General features: G+C 41.0%; 1 long non-coding RNA gene across 1 annotated transcript in view; it reads left to right on the forward strand.

Annotated features, from left to right (window-relative positions):
• The window catches only part of LOC148658503 (uncharacterized), a 35,348-nt gene extending 19,922 nt beyond the window's left edge, over positions 1–15,426 (forward strand). The window contains exon 2 of the long non-coding RNA XR_015940560.1: positions 14,970–15,426. This is a non-coding gene — a long non-coding RNA (uncharacterized LOC148658503). The remainder of the gene's footprint in view (positions 1–14,969) is intronic.
• The last annotated feature ends 701 nt before the right edge of the window (positions 15,427–16,127 follow it).

The raw sequence follows: 16,127 nt of genomic DNA on the forward strand, positions 1-16,127 counted from the left end.
GCTATATTATCTTTGCTGAATGCTCTATCTTTCTTACATCTGATGAAGGCTCCACAGCCGAAAAGTGTTTTCTTTCTTCTCTTTTCAGCATGGAAAAAACCTATTACTTGTTCCTTTGTAGCCTAGACATGCTGAACTACTTGTTAATTTTTATACTTGTATTATACATTTTCAACATACAGTACATACTAAATAAATGAAGGCTTTTGTTAATATATTAATAAATTAAGCATGTAAAACACTGAACACCATGTCCACCCCCAGCATTTTCTAGAAAGTCAGAATACTTTGTTATGTGTGAGGTTCAGGCCAGATGGCAACTATTTCCTGTTCTATATTTCTTAGAAACCTATGGGAAATGTCATACTGCCTTCAGTTGCCTGACCATCTTTGAGAAAGACAATTGACCAGGTGATAAGTTAGTTGTAGCTTCAAGATAGAGAAGTGAGGAAGAAAAGTGTAGGAGAAATCCTTGTTTGAGAAAAGAGCAGGAAAGAACAGACTTTGTGTCTGATCAAAGAAGAATCCAGTGTGGAACTGTGTCTTTTTGACATAAGTTTTGAGAAGACTGTTACAGTGTTCGGTTGCCAAGTGTCAAGGGCTGTATGGATGTTAAATTGCATTTATGGGACAGTATAGCCTAGTGTTGATGAAGTTTCATGTGTTTGGATACCAACTGTCAAGGGCTGTCGGATAAATTGCATTGATTGGCCAGTAACACCCTAGTGATGATGACGTCTCATGCCTTATCCTATCTGCTTCCTGCCCTGATCAAAGACCCATTGCATGACCCCTGGGCATTGCTCAGGGGTCATGTGTATGTTGCAAACATGTTTGACTGCACCTGTGACTGAGAGGGAGGCCTAAAAACAGGATACAATGGAAAAATACATCATTATACCTGGCCATCTGTGTATGTAATGGGTTGTAATGGACGCTGTTATTTTACATCGTTTCACTGGGATGTTATTTTGTTCGATCTGTTTCTGTTATCTACCCATAGAGTCTACATTCAGTTTCAATAGGTAATTTACTGCTTATGTCTGTGAAACACAGCAAGAGGGAGCTCCTGTTGCCTTTCCTCATTCGCAGTAAAAGCCACTGATGAGGAAACAACAAGTTGAGCGACTGATTATTTAATCATTTCCCTTTTCAGGGGCACTAAAATTTCTGAGGCACCGCTGGGATTGGGTACAGGGCAGGTCATCTCCATCTTGAGGTAAAGTGACTACCAGAGGCAGCAGTCCAGTCAGCACCAGGTAACCACCCAGCCACCCTAGCACAGTCCACTCTTGCTGCAGTAATGGATGTACTCCGAGAACTTCAAGAGGAAGTTGGTGTAATACTATGCACACTATCCAGAGAGAAGCTGGAAGATCTCAGCCGCTTTCTTAGTATTCCTTGGGAGAACATAACTAATAAAACATGCTTATCCCTCATATCTCTGATCAGTACCCATATTGTAAGAGGTGAATTAGAGGACTTGGAGGACTGTGATATGGCTGAACTGTTAAGTGTCAAAGATAAATTGAGTGAGTTATTACTTGCCCCTGCCAATGATATGACTGAAACAGAGCAAATAAATGGAGAAAGATAAAAATTGAAACGAGAAATAAATGCACTACGACCATTAATAAGAGAAAAACAAGACAAAATGGTACTATTCTCCAGTGTGAGTGGTAGCCCTACAGTACCCCCAGGTACAACATGCTACCCACTATTTGATTACATGAATTCTGGTAGCTCCCAGTACTCAGTGCAGAGGCAAACAATCTCGCCATGGCACAAAGATTTTAAGATTTCCGGTCAGATTGGGGAACCTGCTCAGAAAGACAGTTTGTCATTCTCCAGCTTTGCTTGCCAGAAAGAAAGTGGATTAAATAAGGGCTATCCAGAGCAGGAAATAATTGATGCTGTAATTAGGGCCATCACACCTTGGCTCCAGTTGCGCAGTTACCTTGAGAGCAAAACGGATTTGACCTTACCTACACTAAGATGAATTCTTTGGTGTCATTACCAAGAAAAGGGGGCAACAGAATTGTACCTGCAACTTACCACAGAAATACAACATAATAAAGAGACCCTACAAAGTTTTCTTATTCATGCTCTTGATCTGAGACAGAAAGTCTCAGAGTCTGGCCTGAAGTATGATCCTGCACACAGTCCTCACTGATCTGCAGAGTGACTGCATTCACAACATGTTCTTCAGCGCTACCTCTTAGATACCAATGTAACTGATAATAATAATAATAATAATAATAATAATAATAATAATAATAATAATAATAATAAATGCTTACACTTATATAGCGCTTTTCTGGACACTCCACTTGAAGCGCTTTACAGGTAATGGGGTCTCCCTTCCACCACCACCAATGTGCAGCATCAACCTGGATGATGAAGTACTTCTAGAGAAATTAAACATTGCATGTTTAAATGATGCAAAGAAACAAATAAACGAAAATCAGTTGGGCCTGATTGTCACGGTCAACTCAGCACAATTAGATGAACATCCAGTTGAACATAAATACCAAATTAAACAGACAAAACAAGACCTTTGGTCACAACTGAAAAACCTTGGGAAAGACATCGCACAGATCAAAGAGACAAAGCAGTCTGGGTCAGCGCCTCACAAATGCTGTAAAGTTTCTAGTGAAAAACATACAATTGCAGCAGCCCAGCAGCAGTCACAATATCCAAAACCTGGTTACCAGCCAATGCAGGAACATTTGTGGAGTCCGTGCACAGAGAGATATGAGTGGCAAAGGGGACCTAGCAGAGAACAAGAGCAACAAACTGTGCTGAGAAGTCACATAATTGACAGCGGTTTGCATCAACAAATTCAGTAACAGCTGCATTCAGCACAGCTCTAGCAGTGTCCGCCACCACAGTACTTCCCAGGGAAACCACAGCGATACACAGTAGAACAGCCATACTCGGCACAAAATCAAATACGGCAGCACTCAGTCGGATCACAATGATATACAGTGCCACCTCAGCAGTACGCACCGTCACGGCAACCATCACACTATGCTGTACCATGGAATTATTTAGATCTGCTAAGACAGCCTCGCCCGGTACGAGCGAGACAATGCTTCCTTTGTCAGCAGACAAGGGCAGCAGATCCTTGTTCACACTGTTACAGCTACAGCAGTAGTGAACACTTTTCAGCAGGTCATAGGGTCAGATGAACTAAACCACACAGAGAGGCTCCTTTAAACGAGAACAGGTTACCCCCACAGGACAGGGAGTAACTAACGCTGTTAAAGTGTCCCACCAATGTGCTAGATGCAGTAGAGAGAGAACGACTGCTAGATGTTCCAGACGTAAAGTTGTGTACTATTGCTCAAAGTAATGCCAGACAGATCACTGGAAAGAGCACCGGAACAGTTGTAAAGCTCAGCTACAAACAGACTTGGGTCCTTCCAGTACAGTTGCGGTCGCTCAATGCTGAGTTAATCAGCATTCCTCTGTGACCTCACTGGTAGGCAGACAGTGCCTCGTGAAGTGCTATTTACAAGGACGCCAGAGTGAAGCATTATAGAACACAAGTTCTCTACTCTGTATTATAGATGAGCAGTGGAAAAATACATACCTACCCGAGATTTCTTTGAGAGATGTTTCTGAGATAATGGAGTCCCCTGACACACTTCAGCTGGTGGCTGCCAATGGTAGGAATATGCCATATCTGGGATGGGTTGAGATTTCATTCAAGTTGGCGTCACTGGATAATAAAACAAGAGAACTAGTCATTCCCGTTCTTGTTCTACGAGGTAGCCACTTATTCCATCCAGTAATCGGGTTTAGCGTTATTGAGCACATTATAAAGCAGACTGACAAGGAAAGACCTCACGATAGAAGTAAAGGACACCTATACAATACAGTAAGGTTGGCATTTCCAAGCCTCATGAAAAATAAAATTCAAGCTTTCATTTATCTAGTTAATTCTGAGAATCCCTGTGAGTACCGGGTGAGGACAACAAAAGCGAGCATGAACATTCTGAAACGGACCATTATGCAGATCCAGTGCCATGTACAAATTCCAACATTGAGGGAAGACAAGATGCTGCACTTCGAACCAGATGTTAACCCACAGTGGACTGAAGGACCTGAATTTTCTGAAGCTCTTCTGACTCTTAGGAGAGGTACCCGTCCCTACATCACTATAGATGTGCAGAATAGAACAGACCATGACATCATTCTGGCAGGGAAAACCACTCTTGGGACAGTACAGCCAGTTAGGTCTGTTTCCAGTCTCTGCATAAGAAGGCACTAGGCCAGCTTGCATGGCACAGCTTCAAACCGGGGAAGGTAGAGAAGAAAACATCACTGATTATGCATGGGACCCTCCTGTTGATGTGAGCCATCTAGATATACACCAGCAACAAATAGTCAAGCAGATGCTACGTGAAGAGTGCCATGCATTTTCAAAAATGGAAGATGACATTGAGTGTATCACGAACCTACAACTGAGCATAACTTTAAAGGACTGTGAACCTATTGCTCACACTTACATCTCAGTTCCAAAACCATTTCATGAAGAAATGAAAGATTACTTGCATGACTTAATAGCTCAAGGTTGGGTGGAGAAGTCCACCTCCTCTTACGCCCCGCCAATAGTATGTGTCAGAAAAAAGATGGTAGCTTGCGTCTATGCATTTACTATTGCGACCTAAATAGAAAGACACTGCCTGACTGTCAACTGATCCCAAGAGTGCAGGACATTATGGACAGCCTGGGAGGTAAAACCTGGTTCTTGCAGCTCGAACAAGGAAAGGCCTACCACCAGGGCTTTATGGCCAAAGACAGCAGGCCACTGACAGCTTTCATAACTCCCTGGGGCTTATATGAATGGATCAGGATCCCATTTGGGCTCTTAAATACACTTGCAGCATATTAAAGATTTCTCTCAAATTGCCAGTCCTCTGTATGACCTGTTGAAGCGTACACCTGACAGTGAGTTACAGACAGAAAGTCTCTTAACCAAGTGACTCTTGAGAGAATGGGAATGGGATAAGCTGGGATAAGATGAGGATGGTATCCTTTGTAGAAAAACCACTCAGAGAACACAGTTGGTGTTACCCGAGAAGTTTAAGAGCATAGTTCTGAAAGAGCTCCATGATAAAGTGGGGCACCAAGGTGTCGACAGAACAGCAAACCTGATAAAAGACCACTTTTTCTGGCCTTATATGCAGAGAGATATTGAACACCATATGCTCAGAACTTGCAGCTATCTTAAACAAAAGAAGCCGAGCCAAGAGCACCACTTAAGAGTTTTGTAACATCACAGCCATTTGGATTTCCTCCACGTAGACAAACGCAAGGGTGGATACGAATACATTCTTGTAATTGTTGACCATTTTCCATGGTTTGCTCAGGCTTATGCTACAACCTCTAAGTCAGGAAAAACTGTCTCTGACCGTCTCCTCAATGACTTTGCTATGAAGTTTGGATTTCCATCTAAAATTCAACACGACCAAGGGGGTGAATTTGATAAACAGCTCTTTACGCGACTTAGGAAATAAAGCCGCACTGCAGGATCAAGAACCACACCCTACCACTGTCACGCCCAGCACACCTAGAGGGCGCTCTACTTCTGTCCTGTTCCTAGTTCCCTGTGATTATTCATGTCTTTCTGGTGTGTCTTGTTGTGTAGCCTATTTACTTCATGTTTCTGCTCTGCTCCTCGCTCAGCATTGATGTTCGGATGTCCTGAGACCCGACTAGCACCAGGTCGCTCCTGTCTGTGGCCTGAGGGCATAGGTTTCTACAGATGCAGCCATTCAAAGTGCGCGGTACAGACACGTACCGGAGGTAATTGGCTACGGCGTCGCGCATTGTGATGCACAATGACGCGCGGTACCGCAGTACGTGATTGGTTGACCGACAGGGGCACTCGTGGTCCGTTGGTCTGTCATAGAAAGATTTACAGTAAAAGTCTTTACTGTGCCCATTGTAGTATTGAATATTCATATGGAATTTTACCACTGAAGGGAAATCTTAGTAGCTGAGCATAAAAAGAATAGGAGCATACTATAACGCGTGTGAAGGCCATAAACGATATTCATTTTGGAACATAAACATACAGTATATGGCTGGTCTTGGTACTTTAAAGAAAAAATACACACCAGTATTCCATTTCTCCCTAAACATTTTAAGCATCAAAGTCTTTAACTAACGAGATACCGGAGTCAACAAGCATACTTTTAGAATTTGATTAATATAATATGGAATCGCGTATCTAAAGAAATCAATAACGATATAATTATATTCATGTACCGAAACACAAGAATAGTACACGCTGTACATTGTCTGTTGATAATGTTTCTGTAGTGCTTTTTCAGCACTCTGCATGTGACCTTGCCGGTGGTGCTGTGGGTTAGGTTCCTGACTCCCCATGTCACACGGTCTGTGATTGAATCCCACTGGAACCATGACTTTTTTTTTACCAACATTTCTTTGAAAAAATGAAACGTTTCCCTTGGTCAGAGATTAAATAAAACCTCACTCGCACCAAACAAATTTATATTTCTAAATATCACAACATGATCGAATTTAAGTCATTTTAATAACATTGAATAGTCACCTATGCTATACAAAATAAACATTTATATTGATTTGAATCGCGTTTTGATTTAAATCGGAAATGCGTGTTTAAATATATGTGTTTAAAGGCGGTATATAAAAGCGCTGATTCTTATGGAATGTGTTCCGCCGGGGAATCTAAAAAATTTTTTTTAATCGCGTATCTAAGGAAAATAGCAGTATAACTTTGTTCATGCACAAACAGTGGCATGTTACATTATTAATTTGGGTGTCTCCTCTTGCCAGAAAGCTCTAAATTGCATTTTGAGTGCGGTTTTTAACTTTTTCTAAATTGCAACCCATAAATAAAGCTGATACAGTTTAGACTTATTTTAAACTGTATTACAGCAGCACAACGGACAATGCAACGTAAATTGCAAAAATGCACTTGGAATCTGTCCAAGCCCTACTTTGTCAGGCATTTTCTTTTACTGCAACGGACATAAAAACTCCCTTGCTTTTAACAGAGCGTTTCAGAATTTTTAACTACGAAAATTATTTAAACTGCGACACTTATCATTCATTCCATTCCATTATCAGTCTTCCATTTCTCCCTAAATATTTTAAGCATGAAAGTTTTATGAAACGGTACCCAAATATGCGATTGCTGTATAGAATGAATTTTAATTTTAAAAAAATGTTTACCACGATAATTAAGCTGGAATTCTCACCCCCTTCTACTTTGAAAATACCTGTGAAATCGGTTTAATTCGTCACAGACAGCACTCCCGCAGAGAGGGGGGTTGTACTCGTTAATGTCTTAGCCGGAACACATCATTATATCTCATTTTGTATTTCTATTAAAAAAAATTATTTGCCCAGCCACTATTTTCCAATGACATACAAGTGGAAAGATTACAGATTTTAATCGTCTTTTTTCTGAACCAGGGAAAATCTGATCATTTTTCTCTAAAACAATAATAAAAAAAACATTATTTTACATATCACCTTTAAAAGTGGCATCTCAAAGCAATAAAGAAGATGGAAAAACAGTTAAAAGGGACCAAAGTAAATACCAGACAAACGCGAAAGCGTTTTTAAAAAAATGCTTTTATTCATTCAGCAGAGAGTGAGAGGGACATCCAGCAGAGAGAGACACACACACCAGTTTCCTTTGACAAAAGTAATTGTTTTTTTACATTCCTCCAAAACAGGAATGTTTTGTTTGTGGACAGACTGTTAGATTAGAGGAAAAGAGCGCCTCCTTCTACGAAGCATTTCGTTGATCCGATCACAAATTCTTTTCCAGTCGCACGAAGTAAGGGTTGAGAATCTCCGATTCATCATGCTACTAATGGTTTCCCGGAGATTGCAAGGTAAGGCACTTTTGCCTCTGGACCCATCGAAATTTACAGACGTGGTCCACCCCCAGTAAATTTCAAAAGTCACAAGATTTCGAAACACGAGGGCGGCGTAGCGGTCAGCTCTTGCTTTCCCGTCTATGCCGATGCACTGCAAGTACAACCCCCCCTCCATCTCTTGAGTGATGGGTAACAGTTGGATATCTGGGAGAATTATTCGTCCCACTGGCGTCTGTGAATTCCGCTCTGTAAACGGTGCTTCCTGAGGGGAGATAGACGGCGGGGACAGCATCAACCAATTCCTGCGCGGTGGTGAGCGGAGAGGCCGGGATGGAGTGTCCTGAGGCGGTGTGTGCTCTGCGGGGGGCAGAGCTTCCGGCAGGCATTGCAACCTGTGCGGCGTGGAGAGGCACTTATTGGGAGACAGCTGCTCAACTGTTTGACTGCTGGAACATACTGTCTCCTTCCTCTGCATTTTCAGGAGTGTCTCTAGCCTCCCAATCCTCCCCAGTAATGCGTCGTACTGCTCCCGCTGCTGCCAAAAAGTCTCCACACAGGTGGTGCTTCTACAGGTTGGCACCCTGGCCAGTGGCCGAGAGCAGAGACCCACGGCCTGTGGCAAAATAACATAATTCATGTAAGAAATAAAGTCACACAGTAGTATTCATCAGTCGCGGAACAGACGTCAAAATAAACTTTTCTTTTTTTCCGTCTTACCGCTTTCTTTTTTACTGTCCTGGTGGTAGATTTCGAAGATCGTTTCGCCCGTGCGGTGTTTTCTTGAAGAACAGGCTACGAAGAAATAATTATAATTGAATTTAAAATTCAAAACGGCAATAATACCTTGTAATATGCGCTGTAATCGCGTATTTCAGATGAAGTTTGCTGTATTTGCTTACCCTTCGCTCTTTGGAAGCTGGGGCGGAAGAAGCACCCCGTCTCTTCCCGTAAAAGGTCTTGGTCTCAATACTGTACTGTGGTCGCTGTAGTGCAGGTTCGCAGTTTTTTTTGTGATGGGAGCTCACCCAATCCCTTGGTGTATTTATGCTATATTCACATGTACGGCTAGAATGTGTTCATTGTCTTCCACTGAAAGGCGGGTTCCTTTTGCCGAAGTCGGGAGACATTAGAGGCTTGCCACACCCGGACTGTTAAACCAACGCATTAGCACGTCAAAGCCCATTGAGGAGCCGGGCGCAATAATTGTTTTGTCCCTTGATTTACTCATCTGCATTAATTATGGAAATCGAGTTCCTGCTCTTTGCAGACGACTTGGTCCTGCTGTCGCCCACAGAACAGAGGCTGCACCAGAACCTGGCACTGCTGAAGCAGCACTGTCAGACCTGGGCGCTGACAGTCAATCTGGACAGACCTCAGGGAAACAGGTACAAATTCACACTTAACAACACATTAACACCTAACAACGGGAGCAGGGACGAATTAGGCCAGTACCCACTATTGTTAAACATACAGAAAAGAATATTAAAGTATTGAAGTATTGGCTTTAGTATTAGCCATAGAGAACATTAAAGTACCCCTTTTCCATTCAGCGGGTGCCTGAGCTGCTGTGTCCTATCTTCTGACAGTTGCCGTTGTGAATGTCTGTAGAGTGTATCTTATTTTTAGTACTATATTTTTGTATTATATTCCCTATTAATCAAACTCTAAGAGTATGTATCGGCTTGTCCCCTCCTCTCGCCCCTCTCTGTGTACAGTAGAGCCTCCTGTCCAGCCAGCACATGTCCACAGACATTCACAACAGCGACATATCATAAAACGTTTGCACATATAGTTAAATTATTAGTTGTTTTTCAGGAAGTTAAAAAAAACACTTGAATTACTTATCCAGTCTCTCAAAATAAAGTTATTTTTCAAGCAATGCAACAAACGTGGGGCAATGTGTTTTTTTTTTAATCCAACATTGACAGCCACATCTTAAATCTTGTCAGTCAGCTCTTTTTTCTCTATTTGAATTGTGGCTTACACATCGCACGACTTTAAAAGCTAGAAAAACAGGTTTTGATTCACATTAGCTGGCGAGCCTTGTTTTGTCAAAGGACAGCACAAAAAAACAGACAATACACAGGGAGGGGGAGGGCAAGCGAGAGAAAGAGTTTTTTACCCTCTGTCAAAAAACCCAAATTACCCGGGGCAAAGACTCTGGGGGGATCATTGCATGGTACAGAGCGGAGCTCAGTCAATTCTTATGGAATGCGTTTTCTTTCTTCCTTTTTTCAGCATGGAATAAACCTGTTACTTGATTCATATGGATGCCCGGTTCCGCCGGGGATTCAAAAATGTTTTTATATTTTTTTTAATCGGGTATCTAAGAGAATAGCAGTATAACCCTGTTCATGCACAAACAGTGGCATGTTACATTATTAATTTGGGTGTCTCCTCTTGCCAGAAAGCTCTAAATTGCATTTTGAGCGCGGTTTTTGACTTTTTCTAAATTGCAACCCATAAATAAAGCTGATACAGTTTAGACTAGCAAAAATGCACTTGGAATCTGTCCAAGCCCTACTCTGTCAGGCATTTTCTTTTACTGTAACGGACACAAAAACTCCCTTGCTTTTAACAGAGTGTTTCATAATTTCCAACACCGAAAATTATTTAAACTGCGACACTTATCATCCAACCAGAGCTCGAAATATCACAAGGATCCCCAAGAGCACAGCAAAGACTGTATTAAAAGTATACTAGTGACAAACTAGTATAATTTAGATCTTTTTTTCTGAACTGAGGAAAATCTGATCATGTTTCTCTATAACAATAATAAAAAACTATTTTACATATCACCTTTATGTGATATCACCTTAAGGACAGCACATACAAGGGTTAATTGCACAATGAACCACGCCAAGAAATGTAAAATAGTCTTCTTTAGGTGTGAGGGTAGGAGTGGATCGCAGCAGGCATAATCACCAAACCAGGAAAACAAAGAACAGGACAGGTGAGACGTGTATCCAGAAAGCGAGTGATCAGAAAAAGGAAATGGTGTTACGCCCAGGTTTTCGACGCAATTGTTTTAACTTGCTAATGCATCAGACACATTTCCTGGCGTATTGTGCTTTAAATAAAATAGGAGTGTCTTTCCCTGGTATTAGCTCATCGGTATGGTGTAAGTTTTATCTGTACCATACCATACAGTATATAGGTACAGAATTCAAGCTGCACCACTGTATCGCTTTGGTAAGGAGACGGACAATGGCCAAAATCACGAAGACTCTCTCACACCAAATAATGAAGATGAAAAGAAACAGGAAGTAAACACATGACATTGTACAGCATTTGGCTTCGATGGACATCTTCGTTTCTGAAAGCACAGTGAGACGACATTATAAAGGGGAGAGGAGGCAAAGAGAATCTAAACCTAGGACGATTCAAAGGTAAATAAATTTCTAAAAATACCTTTCTTGCATGTAAATACAACTACGCACATTATTTTTAAAACTAACTGTTGATCTCTTTTTTTTCAAGTCCTATTGTGCGAGCTATCGACAAACTGACTGATGAAAATGATGAGGTACTGGCGATGCAAGTCCAAAGACGGCAATGGGCTGACCTCGGTGCAACCGTTAGCCCGACATCGATAAGAAGAGTACGCAGGAGGCTTGGATGGAGATACAGAAAAACTAACACATGCCCCATGATAAGACTAAAAAACAAAGAGGAAAGACTCAAACAAGCGCTCCAATGGATTGAACAGGGGGAGGCATTTCAGAATTTGTACTTTTCACCGACGAAACAACAGTGGCTCTGGAACAGTTTTCAACAATGTCGTTTTGCAAAAAGGGGAGATATTTGGACAAGCCAAAGCCCAAACATCCACTGAAGGTTCACGTCTGGGGGGGTATAACTAGAAGAGGCCCGGGACCACTTCTTATTTTCGAAGGAATTATGGACCGTGAATTCTTTGAGGAAGTCGTGGTCACACAGCATGCCACCCCATATATCAGGGAGCAGTTTGGATCAAGGCACAGTCTCTTTCAAGACAACGATCCGAAACACACAGCAGCAAGGGCGAGGCTTGTAGCAGAAGTGAATTGGGTGAAAACTCCAGCCGAATCCCCAGATCTAAATCCAATAGAGATGGTTTGGCATTCGTTGAAAGACTACGTTCGGAAAACTGCTAAGCCTGTCACAAAGCAGGAACTGACCGATGCGATCTATAAATTCTGGGAGGAAGAACTGACCAATTTTATTAACAGGCTGTTTCGTGTTCTTCCTAGGATTGTTGACCGGGGCTGGGGACATTCGGGAATGTGAGTCTGAGAAAGACAGTCTCACGTTTGTGGACAGTCTGTCCACAAACAAAACATTCCTGTTAAACAAGAGGAATGTAAAAAAAAACAATTACTTTTTGTCAATGAAAACCTGTGTGTGTGTCTCTCTCTGCTGGATGTCTCCCTCTCTCTCTGCTGGATGTCTCCCTCTCTCTCTGCTGAATGAATAAAAGCATTTTATTAAAAATGTGTTTGCGTTTGTCTGGTATTTACTTTGGTCCCTTTTAACTGTTTTTCCATCTACTGTATTGCTTTGTGATGCCACTTTTAAAGGTGATATGTAAAATAAAGTTTTTTTATTATTGTCATAGAGAAACATGATCAGATTTTCCCTGTTCAGAAAAAAAAGATCTAAAGTTTTACACCTAACTTTCTTAATTCGATGTATTTAAAGCAGTGAACTACTGTAGGTGTAACATAACATTCAGAAATACAATCGAGAATAGTTTTGTGGTGTTTGTATAGATGAAACGTTCCTAAAACGTATAACGTAACAAAATTAAAGACGATTAAAATCTGTACTCTTTCCACTTGTACTGTATGTCATCGGAAAATACAAGAAGTTTCTGCTTTGTGTAAGGATGGTATCAAAAAGTAATCTAAGTGGTGAGAAAGCTGTGCTCAATGTATTTAAGGGACTTAAAAGTAAAAGGAGATGCTTCATATTGCTTGACTAATTTTAAAAACGAAGTTATAAATGCAGACGCTCCCTCGGTGCCGCGCCGGGTGTAAATATCTAAATATACATTCGTCCCGGGCAGAGGCCGAAGAGCGCCCAGCTGGGGTGCGCGGGGAAGAGCAGGACAGGAGTGAAAGTGGTCAGGGCGGGGTTTAGGAAGGCGTACAGTCTGGGCAGGTATAGATTACACTTTTCTAAAACGTATTTGAAAAATAAAAAAACGATTACAATCTAATCCTTCCACGTTTGATCCCAAAATCCCCAGAAAAATAAATCTAAACGGGGAGAAAGCTATGCTGAAAGTTTTTTAAGATACTTAGAAGACAAAGATACTGTATCAATTTATGTTGCATAAGTCTGATTATGATTAAAAAAACACATATAATTAAACACGCGTTTGCACGATTTAAATCAATATAAATGTTTATATTGTAACGCATACTGTCCAGTCTCCATTTCTCTATAAAAATGTACTCTATTACAAATTTACAATTTGTTGATAATAGAAATGTTAGATCAGCTGCACTGGTAAGATGCGACAACGAAGATATGATTAATAACCTTTTCAATCTGAAGGGAGATCTGAAGGGATCCCCCCCACACACACACACAATAGAAGCAGGAAGCAGAAGCAGGGACCGTCGTCAGAAGGGAAGAAGGTGACTATTCATTGTTATCAAAAATGACTTAGATTCGATCATGTTGTGATATTTTGAAATATAAAAGTCAATTGATTGTCCATAATATTGCTATTCTATTTTTTCGAAGAAATGTTTGTTAAAAGAAAAGTCACAGCGCCAGCTGGGTTTGAACACACGATCCATGAATTGGTAATCAGGCACGTAGACCAGTGGGCTACAAGGGAAGTCGCATAAAGAAAGAGGCGAAACAGCCCTACACAGCCCTGTCGCAGTACATGAATATAATCATATTGTTATTAATTTCTTTAGATATGCGATTCCACATTATATTAGCAGAAAAGCTTAAAACTACCACTTTTTCACACGCTATTTCACATGTTAGTTAAAGACTTCGATGCTTAAAATGTTTAGGGAGAAATGGAATACTGGTGTGTATTTTTTCTTTAAAGTACCGATTCCTGGAATCTGACTGGCTGACACCCTTCTGAAGTGGTTCCATAATATCTGGTATACGGAAAAGAAAGCGTTGATAAAAAGCCTGGATTCTCATGTATCTGATACAAGTATCTTTTAATACAGTCTTTGCTGTGCTCTTGAGGATCATTGTGATATTTTTAGCTCTAGTTGAATGATAAGTGTCGCATTTTAAATAATTGTCGTAGTTAGAAATTATTAAACGCCCTGTTAAAAGCAAGGGAGTTTTTATTTCCATTGAAGTAAAAGAAAATGCCTGAAAAAGTAGGGCTTGGACAGATTCCAAGTGCTTGTACAAATGTGCTAAAGAAATTATACTTTGAGTATACAGCTTGTCCAAAGTCATTCATTATTAATACTAGTAGTAATATCTTCGGTAAAGGCTTTGATGCATAAATATTTCTGATAAAGGTTGTGTACTTTTGTCCAGCTGAGCAATCTTGCTTTCATAAAATATACCAACATTTTAATGACTGATGATTAACATGCTATAATACACAGTTCAAATTTAAAAGCTCAAATGCTGTACATGAGAGGTTAAACTCCCCCTGGCGGTTTTACAAGGTGATGCTGGATACTTTCCGGCATGACGTCAAATGACGCAATTAACCCCGTGATACTGCATGATACCGCGACACGCCCACCGGGGTATACTGCGAAATACCCCACCCATTTTTAATGGCTGCATCTGTATTTGGCATTTCCTGAACAGCCTAGCCCCGGCTAACCCCCGTCTCGCCACTATGCATAGGGTCTTTATCGCTCTTCTGCCATTCCACGGTTTGTCCCTTCAGACATCCGTGACACCCACCCGCAAGGGAATGGGCAGGTGGAAAGGTTTAATCATACATTGCTGCATTGTCAGCTGCACTGTTGAAAGCACTGACAGAAAAGCAGAAATCGAACTGGAAAGAGTCTCTCAACAAACTGATCTACTGTACGCTTACAATTGCATGAGGTGTGAAGTGACAGAATATTCTCCCTTTTATCTCTTGTTTCACAGGTCTCCCAGACTGCCCATCGACATACTCTTTGGTCTCAACACTGAGATGGATTCTGCCAATCAAAGTAAATATCTGGAAAGATGGAAAAAAAGAATGCAAGAGGCTTATAAAATTGCAAAAGATCATGCCCAAAAGACTTTAGACAGAAATAAGAGGAACTATGACAGCAAAGTGAGATACACTGAATTACAACCTGGAAATCGTGTACTGTTATAGAACTTGTCTCCACGTGGAAGTCCGGGAAAGCTGCAGAACTACTGGGAGGATAGTATCCATGTTGTCGTATGCCAAGTTGGGAAAGATGTTTTATTAATTAAAACCTAAAAATGGCAAGGGAGGATCCAGAATACTTCATCGTAATGTTCTACTACAGTGTGAATACCTCCCTTTAGAAACTGAAACAGAACCAATCACTAATCCAGCGCAGTGACCTTCAAAAAGGAAAAGGAATAGAAACCAGTCATCAAGAGAAATTGAACCAACTGAGGAGAGTGAAAATGAGTACTACTACTACTACAACAATAGCTTCTAGTCACTGTCTCACCGCCCTGCTAAGCAGCTGAAAGATGTTAAAGACCCTGTATTTCTTCCAAAACAGATACCTGATCAGGCACCATGACCAAGCTTACCAGGACGTTTACCAAACAATGTTCCAGACTTCCCTCTGTCTGACCTACTGTAAATCCAGCTGCTTTACCTTCTTCAAAAGATAAGCCAGACTTACCTGTGTGTGAATCCAGTCCTGTTCCTGCTTCCCAACTGAGCAGCGAGCAAGATGTACCTACCTGTGAACCAGATGCCATACCAGTACAAAACCATAAGGAAAGGGTTCCTCAGAGACAAGGGCATTTGCAGTTTCCCATGAGAGATCAAAAGACCGCCATGGCATTTTACTTATGACAACTTAGGAAATCCTACATGCTATAGAGTGCATGTATCACCTCACTATAATGATAATAATAAACTTTATTTTATATAGCGCCTTTAAGGGTGGCTTCTCAAAGCACTTTACAGGATGACAATAACAATAAATAAGAAGACTACAACAATAAATAAGAAGATTTCACAAGATAAGACACAATTACAATTACAACAATACAACAATAACAATAGAGGAGACCGTGGAAGGTGGTACTAAAAAGAGCAGAGGGGTGAAG

Source organism: Lepisosteus platostomus, chromosome 7 (genome assembly GCF_059453375.1).
Source record: "Lepisosteus platostomus isolate fLepPlt1 chromosome 7, fLepPlt1.hap1, whole genome shotgun sequence".
NCBI classification, from domain to species: domain Eukaryota; kingdom Metazoa; phylum Chordata; class Actinopteri; order Semionotiformes; family Lepisosteidae; genus Lepisosteus; species Lepisosteus platostomus.